The sequence below is a fragment of the Muscardinus avellanarius genome, assembly GCF_963383645.1.
Source record: "Muscardinus avellanarius genome assembly, chromosome: 13".
Lineage (NCBI taxonomy): Eukaryota > Metazoa > Chordata > Mammalia > Rodentia > Gliridae > Muscardinus > Muscardinus avellanarius.
Genome location: NC_137799.1, coordinates 50,435,139 through 50,451,558, shown reverse-complemented (window position 1 = coordinate 50,451,558; position 16,420 = coordinate 50,435,139). Strand labels below are relative to the sequence as shown.

Sequence of the window (16,420 nt, the reverse complement as noted above, 5' to 3'; positions counted from 1 at the left end):
CCCTGGACCACCAAAATGCAGCCTCCCAAAAAACCTCTTCTCTTCCTAATCAAACTAACACTATTCCCAGGAGGGATTTCCTAAACCATCAGCACCTCCCTACTGTGATCATTTATTCGCCAGTTACTTACAAATACATTTGTTACCCTCTCCAACTTCTTTTACCAGCCTGCTTATTCAGGCACCTAAAAAAAACCTGAGGCCCTTCCCAGCCCTCCAACAGTCCAATGCCTTACTCTGCCTTTTCTGGTGCAGTTCTATCTGCTCCTGATACCCCTCCCCAAATCTAACCCATCTCCATTTCAGGAATCTGTGCAAGCTAAGAACAAGGATGGTTTCTTCAAAAACTTGAGAACAAATGGGGAAATAATATCCTTAGTGCCTGCAAACTTATTAGATTGTTTTTCTGTCCCACTTTGAGTATTCCAGAGATAATTATGAAAACATTTTTTTCAGTTCTGACACACTCCAACCAGTCACTCTCACCCACTGAAATCTAAATTCTTACTGCATGATACAACAAAGAACACCACATATCTTTCAAGTAATCAGGTGTATGAATTTTATTTCAAGAATGTATCCTATACCAAATTGCCAACTACAAAAATCTAAAAGCCAAAACAAATCCCAAAGCATGACACAAATGTGTTCCAAGCCTCTGGTCAACAGTGTCATAGAAATGCAACAGAAAGAATTTGGATGTGACTTTAGAAAAACGACAGAAGCGAAGGTAAATGCCAATAAACTGACAGACTAAGGGTTTTGGAACAAAGGCATTTAAAAACTCATCTTGCTAAAGTTATTAGATTTCACATAGTTTTCATCGACTAGTAAAGCTTAGGCAAACATAAATAATAATGTCTCTGAAAAGATTCATGGCTAGAAGGACAAACATCTCTCTCAAACCAGAAAGGCCCAGCTTAGCTAAGGTCCTTGGTCTCCAATCTTATGGTCATCTAGAGTAAATTCTCAATACCTCAAAAGCATAGCACCAGGCCAGAGTCTAGCACCTTCCCTCTGACCACATCAAGTCTCTCCCTAAAAGCCAAGGTACAAGGTAAACAGAAGACATCTTGTTTCTAAAGTTTGAGAACTAAGCCTAGCCAAAAAAAAAAAAAAAAGAAAAAGAAAAAAACCACAAATGTGAAAAAAATAAAACACATTTGCCAAGAAACATCTTCCTTAGAGAATTCAGGGCAAGAAGCTAAAATACTCAAAAACACACAGTGAAATGTGTAACTGAGCTCATAATAGACGGGAGCTGGGTGCGCAGCCAATGGGGTTATCTGTCCAGGGGACACCTGTCCTACAGCCAAAGCTTTATTCCTCCCATTCAAATCATTACAATGGCATTTTCTAGAGACATTTCTGGCTTTACCAACTTAGGCAAGAGAAAATTCAACCAAGTGCTAAAATCACAGAGCTAACATGTCAGTTACAAGAACAAACCATTAGTGGGTTTTCTTTAAACCTCTTTGCTATGTGGTTGCTAAGATAATTCGTGACATTAAGCTTCATGGTATTTCCTCAATCCTACAATCTTTGTCAACTCTCCTCCCCACCCACACCATTTTAATGGCCTCACTAGCTGGCTGGATTCCTGAACCTCAAACTCAGATTTTTGGCCTCAGGGCTAACAAGGGTCTGAGAGTTGCCAGAGACAGCATACCAAACTGTAGGAGGCACAGGAAGAACAGTCTTTGTTAGCGAACACTATCTCTTGGCCCTTTATGGGTCCTACAAGGTAGTGTCTCCAGCACCAGTCATTCTGAGGGTTTGTAGGATTAAAAGCTTTGAGGTTAAGGGGTAAGATGATGGGTTTAGGGTCCCAAGTCCTTCTCTTCATTCTAGATCCATCATAGGCATCCATGGTGGGCAATGGGAAAGTAAAGACCTGAAAAAATATTTGCTTAAGCTTCAAACTCAGCTTATCCATTCAACAAACATAGGCATGCAACTCCCGTGCACTAAGGATGCTCCTACATACTTGAAGTATAGCAATGAAGAAGTGCCCTGGTGTGTACATCTTTAATAGGAGATGGAATGCAACAGAACAAGAAACAAACATATATAAGAAAACAGTACATTTTCTAGAAAAGAAAATAGTGTATTTTGGAATAAATGAAAACACAAAGCAGAGAAAGTGGGACTGAGTATGTGTAAATAAATGAGGGAAGTTTCAGGTATTACGCAGTAGGTCCCATTGAGAAGTCAATCTTTGAGATAAGGTTTGAAAGAAATGTGAGCTAGATGCCCCAGAGGTATTACAATGTCTCCTACTCTCCAAAGTCTATAAATTTGTAATGTTACATGGCAAGGGAGAAGTAAGGTTGCAGATAGAAATTAGGCTGCTAATGAGCTGATCTTGAAAAGGAAGATTATCCCGAATCATTCAGGCGAGTCCACTGTAATTACCAGGGTCCTTAAAAGTAAACGAAGGGGCCAGTAAAGTCAGTATCAGGTGATACAGCATGAGGAGGATTCAATAGGCATCACTGGCTTTGAAGAGGCCAGCAAAGCCAGACGTATTGACTCATACTTATAATCCCAGTATTTGGGAGGCTGAGACAGGAGAATCACAGGTTTGTAGCCAACCTCAGCAACTTGGTAAGGCCCTCCCCAACTTAGTGAGATTCTATTTCAAAACAGAATAAGTTGCTGAGCCTGGTGGCGCACACTTGTAATCCCCGTGCTTGGGAGATGGCGGAGACAGGAGGATCGCGCAGGTTCGAAGCCAGCCGTGCTGGCTTAAGAGACCCTGTTTCCAAATAAAAACAAGTATAAAATAGGTCTGGAAGTGTAGCCTGGAGTTAGAAGGGCTTGCAGGAACGCCAGTACCACCAAAAATAAAAATAAATAAATAAATAAATAAAATAGGGATAGGGGTGTAGCTGAGAAGTAGAATGTCCCCGGGTTCCATTCTCAAGTAGCACACAGCTTCCATGGGTCTATCTAGTAGAATATTCTAGGCAGGGAGGGAGCAGCCAGGACAAAGCTCAACAGCAGCTGTAGAAGAGCAAGGGAGAAGAGGAGAGGCATCAAAGAGGGAATGAGGCCAGGCAACACAGGGCCCTGAGGGCCACCATAAGAAAGGAGACCACAGAACGGCTTTGAGCCAGAGAGCAGCATATGGCTGCTGTGAAAATAAATTGTGTGTGGGTGTGCAGGAGAACTCAGCAAGTCTGGAAGTCAAGGAGCAGCAACTGCAGCAATCTAGGTGTGGAAAGACAGTGACTCCGACCAGGGTGAAGTCGTCAGACTCTGGATATACTCAGAAGGAAGCACATTCCTAATGTGCTCTGCTTTAATTATATCTGTACACTGTTTAAATCCATCAAGAAACTAGTTTAGACTCCAACTGCTCACACATTCAAACAAACTACCAAAACATTTATTATGTGCTAGGAACTAAGAATACAAGATGAATAAACAAAGGAAGAACTTCTACAGAGTTTTATCTCGAATATGAAAAGAAAAAAATCTCCTTCAAGAAAACCCAATATATAAAAATCTAAGTAGATAATAAGTTATTCGCTGTTTGTATAAACTCTTTACGGAAGAATCCAACTGGTTTATTTAACAGCAAATGTAAAATAAAGAATCAGTAGCATAAAAGATGCAATTACTGTTGGGCGTGGTGATGCAAATCCATAACCCCCTTGCTTGGGAGGCTGGGAAAGGAGGATTGCAGGTTCAAGTCCAACCTCAGCAACTTAGCAAGAACCTGCTTAAAAATTAAAATAAGGCTGGGGTAAATAAAAAAAATAGCTCAGAGGTAAAATGCCCCTGGGTGAAATACCCACTACCAGAAAAATCCAATTACTACAACAGTATGTCAGAAATTGATTTGTATTTATAGGAGACTACGTTAAGCACTTAGAAAAGTTAGAAAATATCTAAAAGTTCCCCCAGAAAGCTTGAAAACAAAGTAAACAAAGGTGATTAGAATTAATTATATTTATAAAATGGAAGTAAACTTTTAAATCTATATTCTTCAACAAGGCCATTTATATACCTCTGGAGCAGTGAAGGTTGAGTTACAGGTTAACTCAATCTTAGTTATAGGCTGAAATATGCTATAAACTGTTACCTCTTGGTGATGAATCATCCCAACCTCATTCTTTCATTCCAACCTCAGCGGGCCTAATTAATTTCCATGCCATTATTTGAGTATAGAACCCAATAAGGGATATGAACACAATGAGAATAAAATCAACTGACAATTTTTGTAGTTTTTGTTTCATACAGGCAGATAGATTTCAGCTGCTAAATTAAGACAGTTAACATAGTAATCAACATAGAAATTGGATTAACTTCACATTCTTCTACAAAAGTCACAGCTATGGGGAACACCCTCAGGGTAGTACAAGTTGTGAAAGGCTGATTGGAAATCCTCAAATTAATCCCAGTAGTTGAGTGTTTTCATTAGGTAGGTTAAAAACATAACTCCTCTATTAAGATAGACTAAAATAATGTCATATTTGAGCTCCAGCACAGGAAGAATGCCTAATCTTTGAGGGAATATAAAAGATGAGAAAGGCTTATGGACATAAATACCAATTTTTAACTCACAAAGTTTCTAAAGGGCCACACTCCTCCATCTGGCCACTGAGGCTAACATTTTTTTTTTTTTGCTGTCATTTTAGCAGGATTTACAAATGAAATGAAATGCTATACTTAGTGTTTAACTCCAAGAGGCTTTTATCAAAATAAAGGCATCTAAAGTGCCAACAAAACAAGGTATACATATTTCCCTAGTAGTGCTGGAAGGCTACAAATATTTCTGTACAACCTAGGAAAACTGAAAATTAAAAGATGCTATCCCAGGGCACATAAAACTTTGTAATTCTTTAAGGCATTGTGGACAACAGAGAAATATATCCCCCTCCCCGTCCACTCTGATCCTTGATCAATACTCATGGCCAGCTTTCTTCCTCTCTGAAATGCGGATCAAGCCACTTACTGGTATTTGCTCATGAAATATATTTTCTTTTTAGTTGTTAAGTGTAAAGTCCTGAGATCCCCAAGAGATGCATACTTTTGATTTAGACACATGACTATGAATTATTTAGCGAGGAAAGTTAGAACATCTTAAAAAACAAGATTTACTGGTTGCAGGCTTGAAATTCCAGTACTTGGGAGGCTGAGATAGGTTCACAGCTAGACTTAGCAACCTAAGTGAGGCCCTCCACAACTTATTTCTAAAAGAAAATAAAAAAAAAAATAGGGCTGGTGGTCTATCTCAAGGTTGAATGGCATCGGGTTCAATTCCAAGTACCACAGGAAAAAAAGCAAAACAAAACAAGATATATACCAAGAAAGTTACTGCATTGCCATCAATGGACTCGACCTGTTCTTCCTCCAAAAGACAGCTTTCTTTACAGTTATATACCAGAGAGAAAAAATGCCTATGTACATTTCTTCTTTTTTATAGTAATTAAGTTCCTGGTTATTTACTACATTTCAGGAGGGGTGGAGGGCAAAAATTTGTATTCAATTAAACTTTATTTTTACTAATAGTGACTTCAAAGAGGGGAGGCGACTGCTAAAGTATCACAAAGCAATTTCTAACGAATCAGCTACCTGAGAACGTTTACAAGAGTTAAATGCCTATAGAAAAAAAGAGTAATGCTATAAACTACAGGGTAGATAAGACCCTGCTCAGACAGTCTCAGACTCTATCCACTTACTATGCAGACAAGCGATGCAATCCCATATGTCAGACATCAAACAGGGAAAACAAGGCAGGATATTCAGGATCCTGGTCAAAGGTCCCGACCCTCTCACCCTGCAAAGTGCCTCTCCTCACTCCTACTTTGGTCAGACTTCCTACTTCATATGCGATCTTACAATTACTCAAGCACATTTGAATTAAAAGCGTAAAGATCTCTAAAAGTTTATAGGGGCAAGTCCCCCTCTGCTAGAGATGAACAGTGAGCAAATAGGTCAGCAATGAAATGAATATGTGAGTACATACGCTGTGTAGTAGGTATGTGCATCCCTATTTCCGAAAGTCATAAAAAACATTACTTTCTCCTGCAGACGGAAGTGGGAAGGATGCAGATATAAAAGGGCTACATTTTAACAAAGGAAAATTTTCTTAAGACTCAAACCACAAAGGCACTTAGCCTTTGAATTATTTCCACACTGGGAAGAGGGAGAGTGGGTAAAGGGGTGTGTTATCTCTAAAAGCTTTCATTATACACATATATTTTGACAGATTATATGTCAAAGCACTTTAAAAACCCTAAAGTGCTAAGTGAATATTAGGGGCTATTACCATTACTGCTGGACAAAAGAAGATACTTCTTCCAGTGCTTCCATGGAAAATTTGTTTATCTGTCTTTTGGGTTAAGGCTTGGTCTCCCCTTAACCCTCAATGTATCTACATGGGTAACAAGGCCGCCGCCGAGTTCTGCTGGGAGCTTCTTACATGAAAAAGAAATGTGGGCCAAAAATACAGTGTACTGACTTTTCTTAATCATGACTCTTGTCTCCGGTCCTGGGCCTCTGACGCAGATGCTACGTTAAACTACATGTAGCACATAGTCATAAATGGTGACTAAGAAAGATAAGAATTTTTACTTAAATTGCTGCAATTTTTAACCCCAGACCCCCAGAAGCTGTACTGAATATTTAGGGTGCCAATAGTCTAAGTGTTTCATATTCGAATTAGAGCCTTGTCTATTTTAAATTACTTTCAAAAGCACATGCCCCTCCCCCAAGAAAGCACACATGCCTTCAACCTTCCCCAACTTCAACTCGGTCTTCTTATCCTCAGCCACTCAACCTCTTACAATTTTAATTTTTAAGATTATAAGTCGCTAGATAGACGTGGTGGCACACACTTGTAATCCCAGTACTTGGGAGGCTGAGACAGGAGGATCATTGGTTCAAGGCCAGCCACAGCAATATAGCAAGGCTCTTGGCAACTTAAGTGAGACCTTGCTTCAAAATAAAAACAAATAAAAAAGGGCTGTGGGTGTAGATCACAGGTGGAATGCCCCTGAGTTCAATCCCTAGTAACACACACACACACACACACACACACACACACACACACACACACACGTGTCTTTGCCCTCCCTGCCCTTTTTGCTGCAAAGACTCCAAGGTTGATCCAAGCATCTTGGACTTATATTCAGATTGGTTACTTACAATACAAGGAGAAAGATAGTATAGAAAGTCTCATCCACGATCATACCCTAGATTTATCATTATGAGATGAGCACATTAGGAGATTTATCACATAGTGCCCAAGTATGTACAATTCACAGCTCAGGGAAATGATCAAAATATAACCAAACAAGACCAATATAGTCTCCTATAATACAGTCCTTTGTCATCTTTCTCCAATCATGATTTCCAAAACAACCTGAATTTTTTTTTTTTTTTTGTAGTACTGGGGATTGAACCCAGGGCCATTCTACCTCCTAGCAACAATCTCAGTCCTATTTTTTTTAATTCTTTATTTTAAAACAAGGTGTAAGCAGCTGAGGCTGGCCTAGAACATGTGATCCTCCTGTCTCAGCCTCCCAAATAGTGGGATTACATGTATATGCCACCACACTTGGCTATACACTTTTCCAAGCCTGCTCTATCTGTGCTTTTAAGATCATGTTTAATTAAAAAAAAAAATAGGCATCCTCCTGAACCCTCCATGGAATCTGGTATCTTCTATAAAAAGGAGATTCAGATGATGTGACTACCTTTGTTTGGTAATGCAATTCAATGAACCCAATGACTAAAAGGGGATAGAAAAAAATGGAGAAGGAAAAGACACTAGCATTTATTGATCCCTTCTTTTTACAAACAAAATCTCATTTAATCCTCTTGTGCACGATGAGCTATATACATTATCTTCAACTTACAATTAAAGATTTCAGTACACAAGAATTAAGCAGAGAAACTGGGGGTAAGACCCCATCTAAAGCCTCCTAACTGCTCTCTGCTTACAGGCTTGCCCCTTCTCCAATCCACCTTCCACTTTGTCTTCAGTGATCTACCCCAAAACAGTCAGAATCCCAAAACTCTGTTTGCAAAGCTTTTGCTGACTTCCATGCAGCCTACAGAGCAACATCTCAGCTCCCTGGTGAAGCATCCAACCTGACCTATTTCCCACCTACTTCTCCATCCACATACTCACCACTCCCATGGCACACAATATGCTCTTAAACTCCCAGTAGTTCCTCTCTCACCCCAGGGCTGCTTCCCAGTGTTACTCAACCTTTTCTCCATCTGCAACAGTTTCACTATTTTTCTTTCCTGACAAATAAAGACATCCTCAGGATAAGAAGAGGAGGCGCAAAGGCTCCAGGAAGCCTTCTGTGAAGCCCTGAGCTAGGCTGGACAACTCCTCTGTGCTCCTATAAGCCCATATTGACCACATAAGCCTTACCTGCCTTTGTCTCCTCAGTTATAAATGCAAAGAGAACTATAAAGAGAAAGAGATGGATAGTTATGAAGTGTGGTGCAAGGTGGCAAGTAAAAAACAACCCATTTATTTATCCATGTAGTTTCATATTTGCTGCCAAATAAGCAGACTTTGCATTGTAGCCTTATGTACCTCTGTACCTGAAGGAATCAAAAACCATCTCAGGTTATTTTTAAAAGAGAAGGCTGACTTCCAGTAGGCTTTCCATGTACCACCACTAACACACATACCCCCTTCCAAATATAGCTACTAACACGGTATAAGCTCAAGCTTAAAGTCGAATTATCATTAAAAACAACAGAAATCCTAGCTGCACACCTTGGTTACAACAATGTAAGCCTTAGTAACAAAAGGAGCAGGGGAAGGCAGGTATGTTCCACTGTTATCTAATTAAAATAAGCAAATCTCATCAAGGATGTATAAAACCAAGACCACTTCTGAAGTTGTCAACTCTTTCCTCCAGCCCGGCCAGATCAGGGAGAAAGACAAGAAGAAAATACACAAGGCCAAAAAGTAAGCTCCCTGATTCACTGGGTGTGCCAGATGACGGGATACAAGGGTACCCAAAACACACGGCGCCCCTCATAGAGCTGCTCCTAAACAGACCCGCACCCCAAGAAGTCAAAGGCATACAAGAGAACCCGTAAGAACCTACAGCCAGAAATAATAATGTCTCTGCCTGACCTATGCTAAATATTTCACTATCTAAGAAAAAGATAAAGGGGTAAAGTCATGGCTGCTATGGAAACTACCACCTCTAACTTAAGCATCTGAGTTTGGACATGTATGTGAGCAAGACGAAACGAAGCACTGTGCTTCAGAATGTTTAAAATGTGAGGAGATTGTGCAGTGTTCACAGCGTATTTAACATTAAACTAAGACGTCTGCCTCACTATAAAAGTTGTTGCCTTTTAATTTTATTTTTACAAAGAAGCACAGGCTGAAGTTTTTCTGATTTAGAGTTTCTGGGTACCCATTTATGTTACAACTTTATGTTATGTAAAGTGCAAGTTTCTTTAAAATAACTTTCTCAGTAGAAGTATCATGTAAACTGCTTGGCAGTAAGTCCTCATCGTTAACTTTCAAAGAATGTCTAAGTCTTTCATCAAGACCTACTATGTACCAGGCAATATGCTGACCTAGAGTAGTTGTAACTGCAATTGGTGTCAAGTCAGCCCCAAAAAGAAATATTTTCACCATCATCTGCTACTTTAATCTCAGATAATCTAGACAAGGCAACCCTCAAACTATTCTGATGGGAACTATACCCCAAATTCAAAACTTCACTCCTCTTTTTTTTTTTTTTTTTTTTTTTTTGGTGGTACTGGGAATGGAACCCTTCTACCTCCAGGCTATGCTCCCAGACCTATTTTAATATTTTTTTTTTATTTGGAAACAGGGTCTCTTAAACCAACGAGGCTGGCTTCGAACCTGTGCAATTCTGTCTCCACCTCCCAAGCGCAGGGATTACAAGCATGCACCACCACGCCCGGCTCAAAACTTCACTTTTCCTGTAAGGAAGGGAAATCTACTCATATACACTCTGTCTTAGATATATTTTAACAAGTTCCTTGACTAGATGTGCACAGTGGTGTATGCCAGTAATCCCAGATATTTGGAAGGCTGAGGCAGGAGGATTTCAAGTTTTAAACCAGCAACTTAGACCTGTCTCGAAATAAAAAATAAGTAAGTAAATTAAAAGGGCAGGATATGAAGTTCAGTGGCAAAGTGCTCCTGGGTTCAATCTCTAGCACCAAGAAGAAGAAAAAAAATTTCTCAAATTGACTTTGATTGCTAGATTTTGAATCTCGGTTGAGCATCACTATAATGGAAGGAGAATGGCTTGTATTTTTATATAACCTCTGCCCCACCCACACATGCTTGTAATAGCCATCTTTTATCAAGCTCACACCCAGGACTCACACCAAAGACCTGAGAGACTTCAGGCCTTGGGACTCAGCTAAGGAATGAGGACGAGATTTTTCATTCTCCATTTTGAGAAGAGTAAGGAGGACAAAAGGAAAGAAACCACTGAAGTAAAAGCAATATTAAATCTACTATGTAACTCATATAAATGCCAATGTTAATGGCTAGTTAGTAAAATCAAAAATAAAATTAAAAGGTAATAACAGACTGCACAAAGTTGAAAGGTGGTTTACAAGATCATACCTGAAAGGAGAAAAAAAGGTAAGGTGCCAAAAAACAATCATTGGTAACCACCTATAAACATGTGCATGCCCTCTAAGCAAAAGTCAAGAGACAAAAGGAAAGATGCAAACAAGCCACCCTGCAAAGGTCAAGACTGCAAGCCTGGGTCACACAAGAAGCCAGAGGGTGGATTATGTCTGCAAATGTTCTTCTGTCTCTCCAATATCTTTTTAATCAGTTGTGCTCAATGCTCAACATTTAAAGCTTATCTATTTCACTTTTTTTTTTAAATCTGGCTTCTGTTTAAAAAAAAGAAAGGGAGGAGAAAGGGGAATGGGGAAAGGAAAGTGGTAACGGAATCCATATTTTCACAGACCTACAAACCATCAGGTTACTCATTAAAAACAGGGCATGTTGTCTCCTGTTTTCCAAATGATGCCTTGACATCCTGACCCTCTCTAGGGCTGGGTCTCAGGTAAAAGAATATCATGGCCTAGTGGTCAATCATGCTGAAGAGTGTACAGCTTTTCTATCATTGTGGCAGAGAAAGATCCAGAGGAGAGAAAAATTGAAGAAGGAAGAGTATGCATTCCTCATAATACAAAATGCGTGGAAAGTTCACTGTATACACAATACAGAGACACAACAAATGATGGGCAGTTGTAGGAGTGGATTAATCTAACTGCTTCAGATGTATCCTGGCCCAAAGTTAGGATCTTTCGCATTATACCTGGTCTTCTATGAAAATATCCAACTGAATAAGTATTAACAAATGAAGCAACAAAGTGCCAAGTGTCTAACACTAAGCATCCTAATGTGACTACCACGTAAACTCCAAACACTCTAAGATTTATGGTGCCATGTTTATACTTCTCTGGATTGGAGCAGAAAACCATCTTGTTCACAAAAATATTAAGTATGCCCTTTTCCTTCTGAGAATGAGGAGAAAGTAAATTCAAATATAGACGAAATGTTTTGACATCAGAAAGAGGAGGAAGGACACATAAAATGCTTTATTCCCAGGATTGGGGTGGAGAGAAGTCAGCCCACACACATACACACACAAAAAAATCACCTTGCACTACACCAGAAGTCCTTGAATCAAGCCAACTTCCAGGAGAAGCTGTTTCCTGCGAACAGGATGAGTGAACAGTTTAGGGGGTGGGTGAGGAAGATGAACATTCAAAGCTGGGCTTCCAGGTACTTAAAGGGAGAATCAAATGCATTCGTCCAAGCCCCCAGAACTGTTATTGAGTTTTCTATGCAGGTTTTAAAGTATTACTATAAGACTTTCTCTAGGTCTATTTTGGCGAAATTCTGAGCAATTACAATTTGGTTAAAATCCTGAGGTAATTAACTCTCCATCCTATTTTCTAGAAATAAATAATTTTCTGGGAATAAAAGTTTGAGTAAAGAAGAGGGAACACCACCACACAATGCATAACGGTGGTCTCTAAGCATCTCCTGGACTTTCACAGCATTGGAAGTTTCAGTAATTTCAGGCAGAAACCAGGAGAAAAGTAATACTTTCACCTCTTCTCGTTAACTAAAGCTACAGCTAAAAATAAAGAGCTGGAGGAACTCCAAAATTGAAGGTTTTATAGGGCACATTAAATTATTCTCTATCACCTGCAAATCTTTAAGGTTTCAGAGTATTACTTTAATGCTATTGACTTTTTCCCCCAGAATCCATGGTAATTTTCCTTAAAAAAAAGACAAAAAAAACTCTTGAACTTCCAGTTTAATCTCTATTATCAAGTAAAGTATGGCTCTTAAATTGCAGAGTGTATCACGACTCTGCAAAAACTCTCATATAAGTGAGATTAAGTCTCTCTTCTTTCAAGGCCACATTTAAAAATATGAACTGATAAGAAACCAACATCTAGCTACTGAATAGTAGAACAATAAAAAAAATCATTTACTTTCTAATCCAGTGTAGGAGAGTCAAAGACAGTAGTCACATAATAGAAAACGTACCAACCAGGATTTGAGGCTCTGGAATTTTACTCAAAGACATTAATAATTGTTTATGATCCTCCCTTGATAAACTTGACTTCCAATAGACCCTTAAGATAAAACTCCAACCTAATAAATTTGGAAAATATCTTTCTGTATAACAAATACCTTCAATCTGATAAAGTTTTTAAGTATTAAGTTCCTATAAGTCTTCATATAATCACTTTCTCATGATATTTTTGATCACTTTATTGTGACCTTGTAAGAATTAAACTCAAGAATCTGTGGATATCAACTCTGAGATATAATTCTTAGTTCACATCCATAACTTTGATGGATCACACCAAGATTCTAATTGTCTTCATTGAGTATCAAAGTTAAAGAAAAAAGTGCACTGGATCAGTCTAAACTGAAATCAAAATTATCACTGCACCATACAACAGCTCCCAAATATAAATGATATTTCCTATATTTAAAAGATCATATCTAATTATATACATTTATATTAAATGAAGGCTTCAGATTTGGAGCATAACTCAATGGTTGATTGTGTGCTCAGCATTGGTGCACGAGGCACAGAGTTCAATCCCCAAAAATAAATACGGAAATAAAAAATAAAATAAAATGAAGGCTTCAGTTCAGTTCTTTGAAAGAGTTAAGAAATTCAGGTAAGTAAAGGCCAAGAAAGGACCAATCTCAATACTATGTAGCATGAGGGAAGCTTTCACAAGAAGCAAAGTCAGGGTTAGGAGTGGCCTCAGATGCGCAAATATGACTTTCCCAGGTCCCACAATAACCAAAAACTAAGATATAGCAACAGACAAAAAAGAAGTAAACATTGACATAAAATAAAAAAAAAATAGCTGCTTGTCCTGAATCTATGTATTAGTAGTTTGGTGACTTATGACAAATATTTAACCTTGAAAATTTCCCTCATTTATTAAACATAGACTTTTCTTACTGCTTAGCCAATACTTTTTTTTTAAGAAATAAGTTAAATAACATAAAAGGAACAGCTTATAAATCTTGTCAGACACCACACAAAGTACTGTTCTTACGACACTAACCAGCTTGAGAATTGTTTCCCACTCTCCTTTCCTCCTTTCTAACACATTTCTAACTTATGGTAAGGTTAAGCTGCCATAATCACTATAACTTGGAAAATTCAAAATAATAGTCAAAAATATACACACTCGCCGGGCATGATGGCGCACGCTTGGAAGGCAGACAGGAAGATCACACAGGTCTGAAGCCAGCGGTGCTGGCTTAAAAGACCCTGTTTCCAAATAAAAATATAAAAAATAGGTCTGGGAGTGTAGCCCAGAGGTAGAAGGGCTTCCAGGAACCCCAGTACCCCCCCACACACATACACAAAAACAGATATACACACTCCTGCATACTGACCAAGGAGTACTTTCTTCACTTACTCAAAAAAGCTTTAACAAAATCTTAAATTTACTTGCTAGTAGGCCAGAAACTCTATCATCTATTATATACTATGTCCCAAGTACCAATTATTTATAACCACCATAGCACGCAGCATTGAATATTAGAGAAAAATTCCTTTAACATGAAAACGTGCAAGACAACAGATAGCAAAGTCAAAACACTTTATTACAAAAGATCTGACATCCTGTGATATCCAGATGTCAATTTAATACACTATTAATATCCTGTGATAATTCATAACCAGAGTTCATGGTGGGCATCTGCTTAAAGCCCAGCATAGGATTTAATGCAGGCTCTAAGCATGGTCAACAAATGGATAGTAGCTGTGATTGTTACTCTTAAAAACATCTAACAGATTATACCATTTTAAAGAGCTAGAACTGTGAACTAAGTTTAAGCTTAATCCTGAAGATAATCGATATGCACCATCCCACACCAAAAGAATCATTTTGCACAGCCAAATACTTCCTGGTATATTCTGCTGGTGAGGCAACTCTATCTGAATATAGTAATAATAAAAAAAGAACACTGAAAAGCTTGCCTAACGATGAAAGTTTGGTAAAAAAAAAAAAAAGATGTGGGCACCATGGGAAAGCAAAACTGAAGGAGATTCCAGGGCCTGTGGGAGTGATGCTAGAGAAGGATACAAAGCAGGAGTCACACTGCTTTGATGCTATCGAGCCCTTTTCCATCTCAGCAATTCACTGGACCCACATCCTTTCTCAGCTGAGTCCCCAAATATCACAAGACTCAAACTGATGAATATCTGACTAGAAAGAGAGAGCCTACCTCATCTTCCAGGTAAACAACAAACATATACCTTTGAAGGGCAGAAGATACCTAGAAATGATTCTAACCATTGTGAAAGGTAGTCAGTCGCTACTCCTTGGAGTAGTCCCACTTTCAGATGATTCACTGGGCACAACTACCCTTACCTCATCTCTTACACTTGAGTCCCCAAAAGAGAAGCTGTCTTATAAACATAAAAGGAAATGCTCAAGTACCAAAAATGGAAGACAGTGTAGGAACCATTTAAACGAAATGACTACACGCAAAACCAAAGTTGATAAAGTGAAGAAACGGAGATAACTTCAGAGAGCATGACAAACCTGGACAAGACAGCCATGCACCAACCTGAAAATAAGGGAAGTTCATTACTGAATAAAGGCACTGAGGATCCCTGGAGATTGAGCTTCCAAATGAGGCTTTAGTCACAACTCAAAGGAGTTAGAAAAAATAGATATGCCATAAATATCACATTTGAAGGACAAAGACATCTGCATTCATTCTAATATGCCAATTCTATAATGTGTGATCATGGTGCTAGAAACTCAAGATGACTCATTGAAGGAGTTCCCACTTACCGTCTAGCAAAGAATGAAGCACAGGCAGAACACCACAGGCCACAGTCTGGTGACTGTGAGAAGAAGGAATTATATCTGAATGACAGAGGGAAAGAATCAGGCTCAGAACAAGAAAAGGGCACACACACTAGGCTATCTGTTGTCACATGTTCAAATGGAGAATGAAGTACACATGGATTCAAACACTTAACCCATTAAGTTCCAAGTTTTCCGTTCTCTATTCCAATGAACTTAACACAAGTGCATTAAAATAAACTGGGAAATAATCTAGAGCTTATGTATATTATACTAATAATTCTATTATAAATTACTGTAACATACTTATATTAAGCAATTTTGTATAAAAATATAATTGCATACTATATTCAAATTTGTATAGGTATTCCACATCTAGAACAATGGGACAAAATGGGTTAATAAATGCCTCTTAAGCCGGGCTTGGTGGCACACACTTGTAATCCCAGAATTTGGGAGGCTGAGACCGGAGGATCACGGTTCACAGACAACTTCACAGCTACTTAGTGAGGCCCTCCACAACTTAATGAGACCCTGTTTCAAAATAAAGAATAGAAAACAGGACAGGGTGTGTAGCTTGGAGGTCGAATGCCTCTGTGTTTCATCCCCAGACCCACAAAAAAATTAAATAAATAAAATAAAATAAATGCCTCCTACATGTCACACACTGTGCTCTGAGCAGAGCCCACAGCATAAATAAGACAGGGAGGTAGGAACTTAGTGGGAGAGAATGGTATTAAAGAAGTCAGAGGATAAAAAAAATGTTAAAAAATGTATTTCATGACATGAAGAAAAATAGGATTCCACTGCAATAAGGAGAAAGAGTGATCAGAGGAAAAGGCCTCTCTCAAGAAGTGACACTTCAGCTGGGACCTGAAACTAAGAAATATGTTTAGAAGTATTTGGCCTTCAGAGAGCAGGGTATAGTGGGACACAACAAGCCAAGTACCGTGGAGGTGACAGAAGGTAAGATGTAATTTGTACCCTGAGGAATCTATTCCCATGGATGTAGCTACATGCAATATGTAGAAGCCATATAGGCAGAACTTTACAA

At 38.7% G+C, this 16,420-nt stretch overlaps 1 protein-coding gene across 1 annotated transcript in view; it reads right to left on the bottom strand.

Annotated features, from left to right (window-relative positions):
• Positions 1–16,420, bottom strand: part of ELAVL2 (ELAV like RNA binding protein 2) — a gene marked incomplete at both ends in the record, with an annotated part of 131,877 nt that overhangs the window by 76,380 nt on the left and 39,077 nt on the right. The gene's annotated exons all lie outside the window — the stretch shown is intronic.